Raw genomic sequence first — 21,315 nt, forward strand, 5'->3', positions numbered from 1 at the left:
GAGGTCATATTTTTAAATTAACCTTTTAAAAAACCCACTTTTCTAATGTCTTGTTCAACACCTTTCACTGACTTTAATATAACCCTGATTTTCACCTTTTCTCTAAATTTTGGGCTCAAATGATGAAATTTTCGACACTTTTCATAGGGATGGCATGACAGAGCATTGTGGCCACAGAAACCATGACTGCACCTGAAGAAATCAATTGTCGACCCTTTTTGAAAATTTTGTCACAAATGACACTATTTGACTTTTCTTCAAAATATAGTTTTGAAGAATAGTCAAAGTCTATCAATATGATGGTGAAATTCTGCGGATCATTATATTGCAAGAGCATCCCTCTGGCCTACATGGCTTTACTGGACATATTTAAAGACCAAATTGATCAATCCCTGGACCTAATGACCAAAAATGACTTTTGTCCATTAAAGGACCAGACCTTGACTGTTGTGGACTTTTTGATTGTTTGACACAAAGGCATAAGCCATCAAGAGCCAGGCATGAGGGGAAATGACTAGTATGACCTTCTTCGTTAGGTTATGGGATGCCCCTCGCGGAATGTAGCTGAGTGAATGGAGCAAGACACTTAAACATGAAATGCATAAAGAGTTTTGATCTCTGACGGAGGACTGACCAGACTGACTCTAACAGAGGGGAAGACTGTTTATCTGACATTGACGAGATAATGGACTCAAGGGAGGTCACAGATGCCAGCTCGTAGTAAGTCAACTGATCAATGGTAAGGATCTTCCCTTCATGGGGGAAGCACATCTTGCGTAACCCGCAGACGCGACGGATGACATGGCATATGTGGAACTATGACCTAAGAGAATTTTTAATCGAAAGGGGCATCGATGACTTCAGTGCCGATGTGAACAGTCTTGCTTGCGGGGGTCACTCGAGAGTTGCTGTACATCCCAAGGAGCTAGGAGGAGTGTCCATTCCAGGCACGCAAAGTGATGGTTAAGGGGGACAAATCAAGTGACTTAAGTTGTTTGCAAATAACAATGGACATCACACAGGTGGATGCACCTTCATCAATAATGCATCAGGAGATGATGGAATTACAGACTCAGACTGGTATATGGAAAGAAACGGATGAAGTCAATGGGGAATGTTCTGATGTATCAATCGGGAAGATAATCAGATGATCATTAGAAGGATCTACTACACCCAACGAAGTTAGTAGATATTTCTTTTGAGATGGGTATGACTGGAGGACATCCAACTTTGACATGGCAGTAGGCGATTTGATCTGGATTTAAACAGGAACACAACAATTTAAAAATATAACCACAAATACAGACATGCAACAAAAATAATGCTTCATTTCATTAATATCAAATACTGAAATATGCTTACAAATATAAATGGAAATAAACCAGCTCGGGCGATCATAGCTTATCTCTTAAAAGAGATGTGGCGGCTACATGCCTCTGAACTATGTTACAATGACCCTCAAAGGCCTATTTATTGTTGAGAAACAATGGAAAACCCTAAACATCCGAAAACCTAACCCTAGGAGATGAAGTTCCAAACTGTGGGCTCTGTTTGTATAAATTGGTACATGGGGATGTAACTTTGGCATATGATCTCTGTTTGCAACGTAAAATACCTCATTAGAAAGATCTATTTGAGGACTACAACACTTTAGTCACCAAAATTGACCAACGAGCCATGTTGGTCCCAATTTTTCCCAAAAAACATCGTTTAGGGCCTCAAAATAGCTCCGAAAGTTCAGGACCCAAAAAACTGCCAAAAATAGTAAATTTTGCTACGAATAAGGAAACTGAAAAACTAAAAGAAGCAAAGGTGGGGGTCCAAGTGGAAAAGGCGGGTGGCCACAATATCCACTTGGATCATTCGTACCCCTTAGGAAGCAATGGTCCCCATTGCGTTGAGTTCCTCTAGGAGATGAGGAAACTTCTACTGAACTTGGTCCCTCGTGAGTTGTTCTGCAATCTCTGATGTGTCCAATAATGGTGGGAAACATGGTCGAGGGTGGTCCACATTGAACACTCGGTGCAAGATAAGGAATGGGGGAATTTCATGCTCCAAAGCATTATTTCCCACACCCTTGGTAATGGTGTAAGGACCATATCGGAGTGGCTTGAGCTTATGATGGGCTCTTGTAAGGTGTTCTTTCTGCAGACGCAACCAGACTTTGTCACCCTCTTGAAACTTGTGTGGTACTTAATGTTGATCATGTTGCTACTTGTACTTGGCATTTCCCACAATGGAGAGAAAATATATTGACCTGTTGGGTAGAGGTGCTTCGACCGAATGCTTGACCTGACAGTAACGGTACTCCTGTGGGTGAGGAGAAGATGTCCTTGTATTATTTCATGACAGTATTCACCTGCTTCTGCTGCATGGAGGAGACCTTCCCGAGATCCATGGGTGTGGCTATGATCTTCCCCTTATCTTGAGAGTGAACTAGAAAGAAAATAAATTTCCTAGTCTCAGAGATGATCTTACTACATTTCTTAGCAGAGATCAAAGAGTTGGAAGTAGGTCAGGCTACCTTTGATATCCTATACAATGAATTACCCAAAGAAATAATAACAGCACGAGGCCTTCACTCATACACATCATGTCTCTTTCACAAGTATGTTTGGCCTAATACATGACAAACATCAAGACGTGCAACATCACACAATACCTCATCTATGAAGGGTTTGATGCTATAGCGAAGGTAGCACTGCTAGTAGACTCAGAGATCTCATCCTTGGTGAAGCCACCCCATTTTGTATGAGTATGGGTGTGGTATGGTCAGTAGGCCCAGCCACTTCACAACCTCTACTGAAATGAGATTCTTTTGGCTTCCACTATCGACAATGAATTCCAGCAGTGAACCCTTCACCCACATTTTTGAGTGGAAAAGATGCTCCCCCTCCTCTGGATCTTCGATCTCATTCTTTTAGATCTTTCCGATGGAAACAATGGCATTGGGCTCTACATCAATGATTTGCTTCCCTTTGTCATTCCTCTTGTTGGGTTCTAACTCAGGGTTGGAACATGCATCTGATTTTGAAGCCTTCAACTCAGCCACCAGTGACTACTTGGTTTGACACTCAGTTGTGTTGTGAGTGCGGCTCTTACGGAACTCACACCACTTTCTTGTGTCCTTCTTTGACTTCGTGGTGTTGTTATTTTCTTGCTGCTTTGATGGGTTTCCTTGGGTCACACCATCTTGGATTTGTCCTTGGTTCTTTAGTTTGGGGAAGCCTTTCCCTTGCTTCCAATTCACAGATCCAAAGTATTTCTTCTTCTCTTTAAACTTATTCCCGATCTTGAAAGTGTATCGGTACCCTGTGTCAAGTGAGGAGATGCCTAGGAACTCCATCTCATCCCAGATGTACCTATGCAGGAATCCACGGTATTTGAGTACCAAATGCCACTCAGAATCCTTGATACCAAACTTTGTGTGAAGGGTATGAAAAATATTGGTAAACTCTGGGAAGTCTTGGTCCCTTCCCTGCCACAGCGTAGTCCACTTTATGTAGTTGTCCTCATATCTTCTGACAGGGGTAGTACTACTCCTTGACAACATCCCAAAATGAATTCCAAGTGGGTGCGGCTGAAAACAGTGAGGTTGTACTTTCATCATTTTTCTTGCAGTAGATTTCCCACCAGTCATTGACGTGGGGGGCGGCTTTGAGAAGAGAGAAAGTAATATTTTCCTGGCTGGAAATATCATGAACAGAAAAATACCCTTCTAGCAGATTTAACCATTTATATATGGCATCCACATCTATCTAACCCTCAAATATGGGAATGTCAAAGTCAACTTGCCCCTTAAAGGTGTGGCACTTCTAGAGTAGCTGCTGGAAGTAGATGCGTCACACCTGGGTAGCCACTAAAAGATCTGGGAAAAGTTTTCCATCATCACATTCCTTTTTTTCTCGAGGGATTCCTTGAGAAATATTTTGATAGGATCTCCTACTCCCTCGTATTTCTTTTAATTCGCCATGGGAGGCCATTGCGATTTACAAGGCTGTTCTTGCAAAGGTTCGACTAGTTCAAGCCCTAACTCCTTATATCCTGACCTCATTGGGGACATGCAAAGAAAGACAAAGAAAGAGCAGACCACTCTAATACCACTGATCCGGATTTAAATAGGAACACAACAAATTATAGATATAACCATACATATAGAGATGCAACAGAAATAATACTTTATTTCATTACTGTAAAATACTGAAATATGCTTACAAACAAAAATCGAAATAAACTAGCTAGTGCGATTGTAGCTTATCTCTAAGAAGAGATGTGGTAGCTACATGCCTCTGAATTGTCTTACAATGAGGCTCGAAGGCCTATTTATTGTTGAGAAATAATGGAAAACCTTAAACATCGAAAAACCTAACCCTAGGAGATGAAGCGCCAAACTATGGGCCCCATTTGGGTAAATTGGTACATCAACTTCCCGGGGTCATAACTTTGGCATACGATCTCCGTTTGAAATGCACAATAGCTCATTAGAAATATCTATACGAGGACTACAAATTTTGAGTGACCAACATCAACATTATTCTATGACCCATGTTGGTTCTAGTTTTCCCAAAAAAATGTCGTTTAGGGCCTCAAAACAGCTGCGGAAGTTTAAGACCCAAAAAACTGCCAAAAAATAGTGAATTGTGCTACAAGTAAGGAAACTAAAAATCTAAAAGAAACAATGGTGGGGGTCCAAGTGGAATAGGCGTGTGGCCACAATATCCACCTGGATCATGATTGCACCAATACTTCTACTATACTATATGTACGGAAACTCAGTTAGAAGCCGCATTATGTCGTAATGGTCCCTTTGGGATCTTGGGAATGGCCTCAACTTTAGCTTGAGGGATCTGTCACAGACCAATTGATGTCATAAGAGGCTCAGCAGATGCTTTGGTTTCAGATTCAGTGGCAGACAAATTCGAGGCTTGTCATATTAACGCGACCGATTTTGCAAGTTGATATTGGAGAGATTAACCTAGTCAGAGTCCATCATAAGGATCTAGTAGTCACTAGGACTAGAAGGTTGGGGCGGATGGGCTGTCTGACCTAGATGAGGTTGAGTAGCAAAAAATCCTTTCTGAGGTAAAGGATTTGTGAGCACCGCTAGTTGAGATGGGGCAAGATTTTTAGGTGATCGTTGACCCCTTGAAGTTGCTTGAGCTTCCCATATTTCACATATCTGGGAAAAGAGAAGACACTCGCGTATAATGGTCATGTACACCAGAACATGCACAAGTCTTGGTCATGTGAATAGCATTTTTATGATTAGGTTGGCTACCCTTTTGCTAGTTGTTAGTGTTAGGCTAGTACCCCTAGCGTTCACTAAGCTGGTTACCTCGATTACCATGGTTACCCTTGTTACCCTTCCCCTTATTATTTTTCTTCAAATTTTGGGGTTTGGTTGCATTCTGTTGCATAAACACCTAGCCCTGAGGCGGTGGTGGTTGTTGTGGCTGAGCATGCATGGGATGATGTAGTGCTAATGATTGAGGGGTTAGAGCACTAGCTATGCATAAGGAGGGGAAATAGTTTGGTAGACAATTTGGGGTCCTAAGAACATGTTGCTAGTAGGAGGGGCATGATTGTTAGAGGAACTGTTGCCCCCTTGTAGATAGACATAACTTTACTGAGTATATGGTGAAGGGTGTGTAAGGGTTATAAATATACCATTGATGACATGAGATGTCCCCTGTGTATTGGCACTTCCAGGATGAAGGAGGTCTCAAATGACAGTATAGACATAACTAGATTGCCGATAAATCAAGTCATATCTTAGAGCGGTTTCAAGATATTCTTCCTTGGTCTAAGGAAAATGCGAAGTGAAATATTTTCCAATGGGTTCTAAAAGGCTCCTAAGAAACCAATCTAGATAGACACGAGCTTCGAAAGGTAGGGCACGACATGTGCTCCTCCTTCGATGCCACTCTTGAACATGGTCGGATAGGCGAGTGGTAGAGAACTGATGGAATGAGGTCAATAGCTCTGTACGAGTGCCATAAAATAGAGATAACTGGAAGTATGAAAGGAAAGCTTTAGAAAGCATCATGAAAACAGAATGAGATGCAAATGGCTAGTCTACATACCATTTTGTAGCATCTCCAGTGAGCGTGTGTTGGAATAGCCAAAGACAAATGGAGTCATCAGTTATGGAGCTGGATGAACACCACATGTGGAAGGATTGAACATGGTTGGTAGGATCCTCTCCAGCATTACCCTCAAACTTCGAGATGTCTGAGGGAAGCTTAGTCAGCATAGAAGGCCAGCCAGCATCATGGTGTATGCGATCATTTACGAATTGGTTAAAATCTGGTAGACTTAACCCACCCATAAAGGGGAGCACGGGGGATGTCGGAATGGTTCTTGAGACTGTTCTGCTTGATGTGACCACTGGGATAGAACTGGAGCCAACACTAGGTTGGGTTCCTGCACTAGTTGTGGGTCCAGACATGGTGATGATATGCGATGAAGGAGGCTCAGACTCATATGAGGAATCAAGTGAAACTTTAGAAGAGTCAGTGTGGGGACTCGGGGGGCTATGAACTCGAACCTGATGGGGGGGTAATATGGCCAAGTTGAAACTAGGGGTGAAGGCTTAATAGTCTTTACAACAAATGCTTTGGTGGCGCAATGGTGGTAGGACACACGTGACATAGAAATGGTAAAAGGAGATCAACAATATGTCTTTGTCTCGATGAGGGGAAATAAATTATTATGTTAAGTCTTGGCTTGGCAGTGTAAACCAAGCACCCTTCGCTTAAGGCGTGCTTGTGTGTGCAAGTGTATTAATTGATGAAGCCCAAATTATGTTTGTGAAAAAAAAATCTTGTTGAAAATGAACTGAAATTAATAACAGAAAATGAACAACAAAACAATTGACTAAACCACACAAACTGGGTTTGCTAACAATGTGCTAATTGGTGGCTAAATCAACAGAAAATACACTTAAATGGTCAATAGATCTAAATGTTGGTGTGACTGGGATCAGATGACACTAAGCTATTGGAAAGTGGTGCAACCACAAAAAAAAACCAGAGGGGAAGATTGCTGCAAAAAGATAGGGAGATGGTTGAAACACCTAGGGCAACCAATGGGACCCTAAGGCCAATGACTAAAAAAGAATAAATGTGAAACTATAGATGGTGACAACCTATATTTATAGATCTGAGAAGGAAGGTTATGAATCTGCAAAATGTGGCTAAAAGTGTTGCAGAAACTGAGACTACTCACTGAATTAAACTCCTCCTAGAAAGGTGGAAGCATACTAGAATCCCTAAGGGATACTAAGCTCGTCTTTGACGAGTAAATCAAAGTGGATCAAGGCCTAAGCGGGATGAGATAGAGGTCATACAAACCAACAGATAGCTCTCTGCAAAACCCAGAAATAGATATGAGAAAAACCATAAAACCCAGAAATCGCAAGTACTGACTTGTTTTCCTATAGGGGATTGCACTTTTTGGGCTGATAAGTGCTCTTTGGCCTCCATGGATCCCAGTCTGCAAATCTTGGAAAAAACAAAATTTCCCCTTTGTTGCGGTTGGTTCCTATGACCTTCAGAAACAACCAAAAGTCTTGCAAAAGTAAAAAATTTAACAGATCTAGGGGTAGAAAACTAGAAAAGATGAACAAAATTGAAGAAAGGAGAAACCCTAAGCTGAAAACTAAAGGTCACCCAGGTTACTAAATCTAAAGTATAAAACCTAGTGGAGTCACCAATTTTGTTGTAGTGCTTTCTTCTCAAAGATGTACGAAAAGAACCTACTTAAGATTGTGGATGACAAACAATCTCAAAAATATAAATGGCTGCTAAACATTGTAGATCTATAAAAACTGATATAAAAAAACCAACCAAAATTCTGATCTATGCGACAATCATAGTTAAACAACAAAAAGAAAGAGTAATAACTGCAATCATCCAATGGAAACGAGATATACAAAGTATAGTTTTATTATAACACCTATGAAGGGAACAAATAAATGTTACCAGTCCTCCTCTATGGGATGGGTTCTTGGCTATCCTTAAATGTCTATAGCTTGTGTAGAGTCTCTCTCCTATATAATGTGCAAACCCAACAAAACCATGGTGTGCGACAACGAAAATAATCAGTGTTACAATAGTGAGTGCAACAATGAAAATAATCAAAAGTGAATAATGAATGGAAAACCCTTCTATTTATAACAAAATATTGAGTTATCCTTGAATAATGAGCTATAATAAAATATTATTGATCCCATTCTTAGAATAACCACCTAGAATATTTTATTATATTTGTTTAGGAGGGAAAAAGTATTTAAACTTTTATTTAGAAATAATAAATAAATAAATGATTTATTTATCATCTCAATGAATTAGTTAAGGAATAATAAAAAAATAATGATTTATTTAATTATTCATAAGGGATTTAGTCAAATTTGACAAAGAATAATAATTAATTAGTGATTAATTAATTATTCTTAGATAAAAATAAGATAATTAATGATTTATCTATTTATTGTTCATGATTAGGTCAGATATGACAAGGAATAATAATTGAACAATGCTTTAATTAATTATTCGTAGAAGAAAATCAAATAAATAGTGATTTATTTAATTTTTCTTCAAGGGTTTAACTATAAATTACTTAACAAAGGTGGCTTATTAAGTAATTTCTCACAGTTAAAGCGATTTTACTATGGTAAAATTGGCTTTACATGGTGTGCTTTGATCCATCTAGTAATTAGGCTAGATGATCAATTTTTTGGTGATAACACCTTTTATCAGATCATAAATTTTATATAAATCAATTAGAGGAGAGTTACAAAAAATTCCAACATATGATATGCCAACCTTCGAGATGATGTCATGTTGTTATCATCACTCCACATGGCACATCCTTTGCGGTCACACATGCCACCCATATTTTTCCCGTTAGGCCACCTAAAATGTCGAATCTAACTACCATGTGTCCACCATATAGTCACATCATGCTGGTGACATCTATCCTATCATTTCCTGAGGGTCCAATCAACTACTTCCATGTGTCTATTAGAGGAGAGAAAAAACGGTTTATCGGTTGTTGGTTTTTCAACGATTTCCTCTGTTAATTCCTCCCCTCACAACTTTGACGCTTTTTAAACAATTACTTTGTTAAGAATTTATAAGGTCTCGATCTCTAAAATATCTAGGCTCTGAGGTCCCTCTTAAATATACCATCAAGTTCCCAATCCTTTGACCTCCGATATTCATCCTTCCACTGTGTTGACCTCTAAAATTTCAAGTCTTGATATTTTGGCCTGCATAAGACTTAAATACCCTGACCTCAGTGGCTCATAAATTTTACTCTAGAAGACCATTAGCAGACTTTAACCCACTATTGGAAATCTATTTCAGAGAACTTTCTAGTGGTGAGGGTCTGATGTAGATTTTGAGCCCATATTCTACCAAAGAAATGGTTGCAAACTCTCTGCCTCAAATTGAGTCTAGTTGACATCAATGCCATCATACCAAATGCTAGAAGCCATCCATATAATTTCAACTATCCAACAATATCCTCCTTTGGCATTGATGGAAACAATATAAGCTCCCCATAAAACCAAGCATGGTCTTCTTTACTATTGTTCTTCTTAGTTGTAGACACAACAATATTCTCACCCTTTGGCATCAATGATAAAGGATGTCCTTGAATACTCCCCCTAAACCACTAGAGGCTACTCTTCCATTGATCCCATATGCTGAGTAGCTACCAACACACACAAAACTTGAGTCATTTGGGTGGAGAAGTCACAATACCTATCTATTGCCTAAGATATTTGAAGGGTTCTCTTTTCAGTGTCTTAGTAAACATATCTACAAGTTGGTCTTTAGTAGCCACATATTCAAGCCTAACAACATTGGTCGAAAATTGTTCCCATAAGAAATGGAACTTGATAGGGATATTCTTGATCTTTGAATGCATGATGGGATTATTAGACATACTTATGGAACTTGTGTTATCACACATGATTAGAATAGGATCAGTCAACTCTACCATAATATCCTTCAAGGTGTGATTCATTGATAGAATTTGCTAGCAATGCGTGGTAGAAGCAATATGCTCTACGTCAATAGTTGTTATCACAAAAAATTGGTCATCTACCCATAATTTACTAGATGAATAGAAGAACATCATGTAGGGCCAATTTTACCATAGTAAAATTGCTTTCACTGTGAGAAATTACTTAATAAACCACAATTGTTAAGTCATTTATAATTAAACCCATGAAGAATAATTAAATAAATCCAGATTGTTTTAATTATATTCTAGGAATAATTAATTAGACCATTGCTTAATTGATATTCCTTGTAACATTTGACCCAATTATGAGAAATAAATAGATAAATGATTAATTATCTTATTTTTCTCTAGGAATACTTAATTAACGACTAATTAGTTATTATTGTTTGTCAAGTTTGACCAAATCCCTTAGGAATAATTGAATAAATCATTATTTGTTTATTATTCTTTAACCATATTTATTGAGATGATAAATAAATCATTTATTTATTTATTATTTATAAATAAAAGTTTAAATACTTTTTCCCTCTAACCAAATATAATAAAATATTCCAAATGGTTAATTCTAGAATGAGGTTAATAATATCTTAATATTGCTCATTATTTGAGGATAACCTAATATTTTCTTATAAACAAAAGGGTTTTTCATTGATTCTTCACTTTTGATCATTTTCGTTGTTACACTCACTATTCTAGCTCTGATTATTATCATTGTTGCACACCATCTTCTTTTTTGTTTGAGTTCTCGTTGAGCTCAAACATTTTTGTTTGTTTGGTTTTACACATTGTAGAGGAGAGAGACTCTACAAAAGACGAATACAGTTGAGGATAGCCAAGAACCCATCCCACAGAGGGGGAATGGTAACATTAATTGTTCCCTTCACAAGTGTTGTTTAATAAATATATTCTTTATATATCTAGTTTCCATTGGATTATTGGAGTTACTTGCACATAATTGACTATTCCATTTTGTTGTTTAACTAGTTTTGTTGCATAGATTAACAATCTGACAGGTTTTGTTTCTATCATTTGTTGCAGATCCATACTATTTAATAGTCATATTCATTGTTAGGGTTGTTTGTCATCCACAGCCCAAAGTAGTTTCTTTCGTACACATTCAAGAAGAATTCTACATAACAGCAGTTGATAAAGAAATGGAAGCTTGCTTCTTGCTTACCCATGACACTAAGAAATTTCCCACAAAAAATGTTGCACCTGAGGTTCTTTTCCTATCATCAATATTGCATGCCCATTTAGCATCATTTTAGGCATTCAACTTAAACTCATTGCTTTTAGCATACCACAATCCATAATCCGTTGTCCCTTTAAGATATTTGAAGATCCTTTTGACAACAATGACATGAATTTCATGAGGGAAAGCTTGAAATCTGGCCACAAGATCCACCACTTAGATGATGTCTGATCACAAAGCTCTGAGATACAATGTTATAGCTCTGATACCACTTGTTATAGATCTAACCCAAAGATATTATGATAATAGAAATAACCCAAGAATAACAAGAAAGAAATAGATAGAAATTCTTCTTTATTGATCAAACCCTTAAGGTAGAGCAACACCATACATTCACTCCTTAAGGAAGGAGAACACTCCACAAGCTATATGCCTGTTCATACAATAATCCTTCACTATCTCCATGTGGAGTCTCTAGCCTCTATATAGGCCTCATACATACAATACCATGGGTCATTACCATGGTTCCCTCATACAATCAACTAATACCATGGGCCCATTACATTATTATTAACTACTTGTGGTCCCTTACATGATATGGGTTAACCACCTTATTTATTACTATGGCCCATCCCATTATTACATTATTACCTTGGGTACCTCCCTTGGTACCCCATATTATCCCCCCTAGGTATATAACACTCCACCCCCCTTAGCATGTTTCGTCCCCGAAACATGGGAAGAACACAAATAAGAAGATCTACTCAAAAGAGTAGTCCACTGGTACCATGCATGTGCATCTAGCCATCCAAGAGAAAGGTGAACCCTCGATCTCGTTGGTACCTCGCTCACTTGAGATGGAAGTTGACCATGGCAGCTCTTCTGTGTTGATGTGTAGTAGGTGGATCTTTGCTCCTCACTATCCGTCATACGGGGGTTGTTGTCCTTGTGGCTAATTGGTTGCCATCTTGTTGGTTGTTTTGTTGCGGGGTGATGTGGGTGATGATATGTTGAAGTTTTAACCCACGGTGTCTTTTTCTTTAATTCACCCTGCTGTGGTGCCTGTTGTGGTGTCTTCTTTTCCAATATGACTTCAACCCCTGAGCCCTCCTCTGATGTATCAACACCTGTAACCTTTTCTGCTTCCGCCTCTGTTTGTGTTTGATTGTCTATCATCACTGGCTCATCATCTAATATGTCAGACCCTAGAACATCTTCTGCTTCAGCCTCCTTGCACTCTACCTATTTATTAATGGAAATATCCTGTAATGTAATTGTCTTCTTTTTATACCAGAGCTTCAGGAATTTCTTTTGTACATTAATATTGATAGTACCCACTGATTCCATCCAAGGGTATCCCAAAACAACATCCCTATCATCCATCTCTGAAGTATAAAAATCACCATGCAACACATACTTATACATAGAAAGCTTCAATTCCTTATAAATTTGAACAGCCTCATCATCAACCTGTGTATTTTCAATTTGTTTTGCTGGAACTTGCAATTTTTTTGCCAAATTAACATTGATGAAATTATGCTTGCAACTAGGATTTATAGAAACAATGATATTCTTTTTCTGAATCAATCCATGAACCTGCAATAAGGAGACACCTATAGAAAATAACCCCTTATGTGTCTCATTCTCCTTTTTTCTAGCCCGAGACCATTTGTCCAAAAAGAGTTTTTCAAATTCTGCATCTAAAAGTTTGGTCAACTGCTTGTGGTCAAGTGATAACCACCATTTTCAGCCTCATCTCTCATATTAAGCTTCATTATAATCTTCCAATGTGTCCCATGTATGTACTTGTATCTCTATATGAATTCTTCAATAGTAGGACCATCATCTTTCCTTATAAAATATATCATCTCCATGAAGAGGGTTTGAGAAAAATTCACTTACTTGGCGAAAATTTGAAATGGTCACAGTTTCGTCAATATTGCTCAGAATCCCTATTATGACCTGTTTTTAGAAATGGAACAATCATTCTGCATCTACCCATGTGATAGAAATCTTGATCCCGGCACTAAAATTTCAGATCTGCGCTGCAACTCTTCCACCGTCACCAAAATTTCTGCAAAAATAGCTGATTTTAAATCAGCGATATCTCCCTCATCCGAACTCCGATTCGACTGATTTTTTTTTGAAATCGGGTATTTTTTCACATAGAATCCAGATCTGCAATTATATTTTTCAGATCTTGTACCAGGACGTCTAGATTTGTGCCGCAAAATCGCTGCCCTGAAAATTATCAGCAACCCCATTGATTTTTAGATCAACGATATCTCCTTCATCCGGACTCCGATTCAACAGAATTTTTTTTTTGAAATCGACTATTTTTTCACAAATAATCCAGATCTGCAATTATATTTAGCAGATATTGCACTAAAACATACAGATCTGATCTGCAAACCCGCTGCCCCCGAAACCTTGCAAAAAATAAAAAAAATTCTCCACGGTTTGCCCAAGAAAGTGCTTTGATACCACTTGTTGTAGATCTGATACCACTTGTTATAACTCTGATACAACTTGTTGTAGCTCTGATACCACTTGTTGTAGATCTGACCCGGAAATATTATAGATCTGATATGAAAATATAAGACAATGCAAATAAACCCAGAAATAATATGAAATGATTCTTTATTGATATCAAAACCCTTAAGGTAGGGCAACACCATACATTCACTCCTTAAGGAAGGAGAACACTCCACAAGCCATATGCCTGTTCATACAATAATCCTTCACTATCTCCATGTGGAGTCTCTAGCTTCTATATAAGCCTCATACATACAATACCATGGGTCATTACCATGGTTCCCTCATACCATCAACTAATACCATGGGCCCATTACATTATTATTAACTACTTGTGGTCCCTTGCATGATATGGGTTAACCACCTTATTTATTACTATGGCCCATCCCATTATTACATTATTACCTTGGGTACCTCCCTTGGTACCCCATATTATCCCCCCTAGGTATATAACATACAACAAGCTTCCTATCATGGATTTGTATTCAGTCTAATTTACCAATGATGCAGTTTCCTATCTTCTTTGCAAAATTTGTAGCTTGTAACCATAGGTGTGATAACTGGCTTGGAATCTTCAAGTCCAAACTTCTTTAGAGTTTCTCGGAGGTACTTGGATTGGGAGATAAACACTTCATTTTGAGACTAAGAAACTTGCAATCCCAAGAAGAAAGAGAACTCTTTAATCATGGACATTTTGAACTCTGTCCGCATACTGTTTGTGAAATAATGTCCAAATTGTTCCATGTCACTGCCTAATATTATGTCGTCCATGTATACTGCTAAAATTAGTACATGATCACCTTCACACTTCAAGTATAAATTATTGTCTAGCAAACCTTTCTTAAAGTCATATTTCTAAAGGTATCGATCCATTCTTTCATACCAAGCTCTCAGAGCCTGTTTGAGTCCATATAGGGCCTTTTTTTGTTTACACACAAACTCTTTACTAATCCTTCTCGCGGCTCAATATAAACCTCTTCTTCCATATGTCCATTTATAAATGTGGACTTCACATCCATATTATATACCTTTATATTTGTATGATTAGAAAAGGCAAGAAATATTTTGATAGCTTCTAGTCTTGCTATTGGTACAAAGGCTTCCTCGAAATCTACACCTTCTATATGGACACATCGTTTGTAGACTACTTATTCCTAATTACATGGCCCTACTCATTTTGCTTATTTTTGAAAACCCATTTGGTTCCAATGATAATTTTCTCTTTGGGTCTTTGAACAAGCTCCAAAGTGTCATTATTTTCAATTTGGTCAAGTTCTTCATTTATAGATCTCACCCAGAATTTTTCCTCATTTTCTTGGCTAAGATTTTTAGGCTCAAACTGAGACAACAAAGCAAGATTTGCACAAATTGAACTGCCAACAATTTTCCTCGTTTTCTTCTTGAGCTTCAAATTTTTTAAAACTCTTAAATCCTTCCGGTTTTTCTTTTAAGAGTACAATCCAAATGGCTCTTGTAAAATAATCAATGAGCAACATTAAATACCTTTATCATTTTTGTGTTTTTTCTCTAGTTGGGCGAGAATCATTTGTGTGAATTATCTCCAGTGACTTAGATGAAGAGAATTCCTTTGACTTGAAATGAGTCCTAGTATTCTTATCAAATTGACATGACTTGTAGATTGAATTATCAAGCAGTGACAGTCTTGGAAAACTTCTTACAGCTCCTAGCTTGTTGACTCTTATTAGACTGTTAAAATTCATATGACCAAGTCTCTTGTGCCATAACCCGGATTCATTCGACTTGCACAAATAACAACTTACTCTTTAGTCATCGAACACATATGCATTATTTTGAGTTCTTCCTTCTTTTCCCACCATCTTTCCATTTTCTTCATTTGGGATGTCATAGCCCTTAGATTGAAAAGTCACACTAAATCAATTATCACACATCTATCTTACACTATGCAAGTTGTGCTTGAGACCTTCCACATATAGAACATTTTGAGCTTTCATCTTTTGATCCAGACTGATTATGCCTTTAACATTAACTTTTACTGGGGCATTGCTACCGAAAGTGACATTGTTTCCTCTGTTTTTTTATATTAGTGATAGAAATGTGCTCTTATCCCCAATCATACACATAGAACAACCACTATTCACATAACATTTGTTCTCTTGATTATGTGCGGATAGAAAAATTCCACATTTCATGCGCTTTTCATTTTTTCATTTCAAATTCTCCTTATGCTTCTGAGAAGTTGCCTACCAAACATTATGGGGCTTATATAGGTACTCAAACTTGCTTTTGCATTCATTTTAGTTTTGCCAAAAATTATTACATTTAAAACACTCAACATCATTTGATAGGGGAGAGAAATATTTCAATCTCTAAGAGGAGAGTTTTGAGATCTAAAATTATGATACTTGTTATATCTATAATTTTTATCTCTTTCAACTTTGATCCTTCTATAATCAATAGCCTTATGCCCAAAGATGTGACACTTATAAAAGTAACCATAGATTAAATAAGTGTACCTATTGTTGCAAGGTTTATGAGTTTGTCCATTTAGGTACCTCTGTTGTATGGTTGATTAATTCATTCTTAGTTGGTGTTGCTCGTTGGGGTGGATGGAATTATTATTCCAGTGATGATCTCCTCTTTGCATTATTGCGCTTTTGTCTTCATTGATTCTTTCTTGAAGATTCTTTGCATAGCTTTGTAGTTCCTCAAATCCTATAGACCTGGAGTTTAACTTTCCCATAAAATATTCTTGTGTTCTTGAGTATCCCAGACCTGTTTTGTTTCCTAAACACCGTTAACTCTTTATAATCTAATATAGCTTTCTTGTTCCCTCTGCAAATTTTTCATTTTAAAATTTCTCAGCCTCCATTGTCTCAAGATTTGTTCTCAGGGAGACAACCTCTGCGTGGAGTCTCTGACATTTTTCTTCCCGTTCATGGATCAAATTACAAATAATTCTTCCTTTCACTTAGCTTGTTTGAATTTGATTTTCAAGGAAAAAATTTCATGCTTGCATGTTTTGAGATTATTTCCTTTTGTGCCTTCAACAACTTTTGTTTTAAATTCTTGTTCTCTTCTTCTAATCTCTCACTTGTTCCTTGCTTTTACTCTAGTGGAAGGGATAAACTATCTTTTCTTTTAATGGATTCTTCAAGTTTTTCTTCTTGATATACAAATTATTCATTGTATGAGTTAGACATACCTTATTGAGCATGCTTCAGTTGTTATTTTAGCTGCATGTTCTTTTTCTTGGCATTCTTTAACTCATCAAGAGAACTGACAAGTTCCCCTTGAAAGTCCACTACTCCTTCATATTCTTCCTCCTCTTCAGAATCAATAATATTTCATTTCTTGGAGTTTGTTCTAAATTCCATAAGTAATTTTTTGAATCATCTCCTAAAGAGTTTTCACTGTCTGACTCTAGTGCTAAACTATTCTCTTTGGATTAAAGCCCCTTTTTCTTATATAAATTCTTCTTATGGTTTTTTTGAGATTTGTTTCTAAATTTATGATCATCTTCCTTTTAAGTCCTTTCTTTGTAAGGGAACTTGGACGATATACTTCTAACTCTCCCACAATCCAAGGATTTAAAGGGAAACTTGCCTTTATATTTTCTTGAGCCACAATTTAGTTTCCTCGCAAATTTTCCCAGTTGTTGATTAGATTCATGGCTGGAGAAGTCTTGATGATATTTGTGATCCTTGGCCTTCTTGGACACTTTGAAATTTTCCTCCTTGGATTCTAACTTTTCTCTTCCTACTCCCATATCATAGGCTACGAAAGTACCAAGCAACAAGTCCATCTTGAGATCCCTTAAATTAACCATTTCTTCAATAGCTAAGACTTTGGACTTAAATCTCATGGGTAGGGATCTTAATAATTTATGAACAATCATATCTTTGTTGGAAATAATACTGAGAGGGGGGGTGAATCAGTATTATCAAGTTCTTTTAATAAATCTTCCTTATTTATACTTTGAATTATTTTTGCATGTCAGTACCATAAAATAATGATCATGAACAAAGAAAATAGATAGTCACACCAAAGAACACCAGATGTAAGGTGGAAACCCAATGTGGGTGAAAACCACCTACTGCAATATGTCTCTATCTTCTTTCAAATTAGAAACTCCTTTTACAATGGTTTTGTACTGGTGCACTCCTTTACCAGTATGCAGGCTGCAACCTACAGAGAGCTACAACTCTCTCTCGTTTTCCAGTCTCTCCTGGAAGGGAGCTACAACCCCCTACTTCTTTTCTTTCAAGGACCACTTTTCATAAATTTTCAAACTGGATCCATAAACATCAAGAGATCATCAAGTACAAGTAAATCACCCAGTCAACTGCAGTAACCAGATCAACAATAACAGTAAACAAAACCCAGAACACCTTATCAACAGAAAAATTCAGCCAACAAAAGGTCTTAAGACAGATCCACAGTTTTTCTTTATCTGGCCTGCGTGGCTCCGCACTTCACCTTCTGCTCCCCTGCGTATACCCGCAGAGGGTCTTCTGCTGCACCGCGTACCCACGCACTGTTTCTTCAATCACGCGGCGTACTGTTACTGTAGGCACGCACCCACATATGCTATCGCGCCACATACTGCTACTGTAGCCACGCACCCACAGATGCTATCACGCTGCGTACCTACGCACCTGCGGCTTCTGAAGCGAAGCGTACTTTCACTGTGCCTACGCACCTGAACCTCTGTCGCACTGCGTACCCACGCACTGCGCCTTCTTTTGCTCTGCGTACCCACGCACTGCTCCTTCTTCTGCTCTGCGTATCCACACACTTGCACTGTTAATCACCTGCGTACCTTTGATTAGGGCTGAATTGGCAGTCCCCCAGCGTGCCACAGATAGTCAGATGCCCAGATCTGATCATGCGCCCGAGAGATCACACTTCATAGATTCACTTTCAACCTTACTTTTATATAGATCAAGCTTTTAAAACCGATAACCCAATATTTCAGATCTTAGGATATTCAATTTGCAAAAAGATGCATTAGCCAAGTGATCTCCTTCCCTATTTATAGTCAAGCCCTCATTCACCATGGGACAAAACCATCAATAACCAATACAAGGGATCCAAACTGGGGCAAAAATAGATCCCATACCACGGGCCAAAAACATAGAATCAAGAATGGCAGGCTTCTCTGCCTTGAAGTGAGTGAACTGGGGGTACGCACCTCATGAACGGGTGACCTGCATGTATGAACGCACTTCCTGGCCGGCGTACCTACGGGTACGCACCTTTTGAACCATTCACCTGCGTACCTCTTAATTTCCAACATTTTGAGAGCCTGATCAGAGCATTGCCACTTGAGGGTGTTGCCATCAAGTACAACATCTGTAACATAGAGCCATACCAGAATCATAATGCCAACAATCTCCCCCTTTGGACTTGATGGCAACCTCAAGATCCTCAACGTCATTCTCCCCCTTTGACATCAAGGGCAAAGGGTTATGCTCCCCCTAAGAACATGCTCCCCCTGACTATAAACCAGATCTGCAAAGAAGAACCATAAAACACCATAAATGACCATGAAAGAGATAGAGACATATTGCAGCAATATTCAGACCAGCATCCATGATGTACTTCCTCCATAATGCCAACAATGCATTATATGCTCCCCCTGAACCTGTGCCATTCGATCTTCAACCAATCCGCAACCCAGCAAATGTACGCATATACCCCAAATGAACCTTGCGTACAACCATCAATCAAAAGAGAGTCAACAACATGATGATGCATCAACAACCCCCAGCATTTGCCTGAGGTATTCAAAGGTCTCCCTGGGCAATGGTTTGGTGAGTATATCAGCAACTTGTTCCTTAGAAGGAACATACTCCAACTTGACCTTTTGTTCAAGTACTTGTTCCCGGAGAAAATGATACTTGATCGGTATGTGCTTGGTCTTTGAATGCATGACTGGGTTCTTTGAAATGTTGATTGCACTTGTGTTATCACATAAGATGGAGATAGGTGGTGTACAAGCAATTTGAAAATCCTGCAAGTTCTGCATCATCCAAAGGAGTTGAGTGCAGCAAGATGCAGCAGCAACATATTCTGCTTCAGCTGTAGACAAGGCAATCGAACTCTGTTTCTTGCTGAACCAAGATACTAATCTAGAACCCATAAAGAACGCACCACCACTTGTGCTCTTCCTGTCATCCACGCTTCCTGCCCAATATGCATCTGTATAAGCATGAAGTGTGAGATCTGTATCTCTAGGATACCATAAGCCATAATTTTGAGTCCCTTGAAGACATTTAAAGATTCTCTTCACTACCTGAAGATGAGTTTCCTTTGGATTTGCTTGAAATCTTCCAACTATTCCCACTACATGCATGATGTCTGGTCGGGTACCTGTCAAATAAAGTAGACTTCCAATCATAGATCTGTAGGTTGGTTGATGCACTGCTGCTGATTCATCATTTGCACTGAGGCTACATCCTGTGACCATGGGTGTACATACTGGTTTTTCATCTTCCATGCCATATTTCTTCAAAATCTGCTTGAGATACTTGGTTTGAGACAAAAAGATTCCTCCTTCTTTTTGTTGGATTTGCAAACAAAGAAAATATGTCAGCTCTCCCAGCAAGGACATTTCGAATTCTTTCTGCATTACCAAGGGAAAGCTTTGACTCATAGCTTCTTCATTGCTCCCAAAGATAATGTCATCTACATACACAACAAGTATTAGCAATTTGTCGTTTTCACTTTTATATAAAGATTGCTATCTGCTGATCCTTTTGAAAAACCTTGTTGACGAAGATATTTGTCCAAGCAATAGTACCAAGCCCTTGGAGCTTGTTTGAGACCATAAAGAGCCTTTTTCAATCTCCATACAAGATTTGGATCATTTCCAAGAATGAAACCATATGGCTGCTCAATGTATACTTCTTCTTCCAAGTCTCCATTCAGAAAGGCTGATTTCACATCCATTTGAAATACTTTGAAGTTTTGAAAGCTTGAGAGAGCAAGGAACATTCGGATGGCCTCAAGTCTTGCAACAGGAGCAAAGGTTTCTTCAAAATTTATTCCTTCTTGCTGCGCATACCCTTTACAAACAAGTCTGGCCTTGTCTCTAATTACTTCTCCATTTTCATTCAATTTATTTTTGAAGACCCATTTTGTCCCTATAACATTCTTATCCTTTGGTCTAGGAACCATCTCCCAAGTGTTGTTCTTTTCGATCTGCTCAATTTCTTCATCCATTGCTTTGACCCAACATTCATCTTTGCATGCCTCTTTCACATTTTGTGGTTCAGTGGAAGAGAGTAATGCCAAATAGCTTGAAGCTTCTGCAACTGTTCTTCTTGTTTGTACACCTGCTTCTTTCTGCCCCAAAATCTGAGATTCTGGATGATTCTTCTGAACATATCTGGATAGAGTCTTCTCTTCTATCCTTATCTGCTCCTCTGGTTCTTCTTGAGGTTCTTCTTCTTCATCATTCTGTCTTTGAGGGTAGTCTTCATCTTCTTCGATATCTTCATGATTTACTTGCCTAGGAATGTATCCCTTCTCATCAACCACTACATCAATGCTGTCAACAATTCTTCCAAGTC

The 21,315-nt window shown here is 38.3% G+C and overlaps 1 pseudogene; it reads left to right on the forward strand.

Moving 5' to 3' along the window:
* Positions 1-796: 796 nt before the first annotated feature.
* LOC149166083 (serine--glyoxylate aminotransferase pseudogene) overlaps positions 797-21,315 on the forward strand; it is a 76,874-nt pseudogene continuing 56,355 nt past the window's right edge.

Source organism: Pinus tabuliformis, chromosome 5_1, assembly GCF_031772625.1.
Source record: "Pinus tabuliformis cultivar Carrire ecotype Pingquan chromosome 5_1, CPIR1, whole genome shotgun sequence".
Classification (NCBI taxonomy): domain Eukaryota; kingdom Viridiplantae; phylum Streptophyta; class Pinopsida; order Pinales; family Pinaceae; genus Pinus; species Pinus tabuliformis.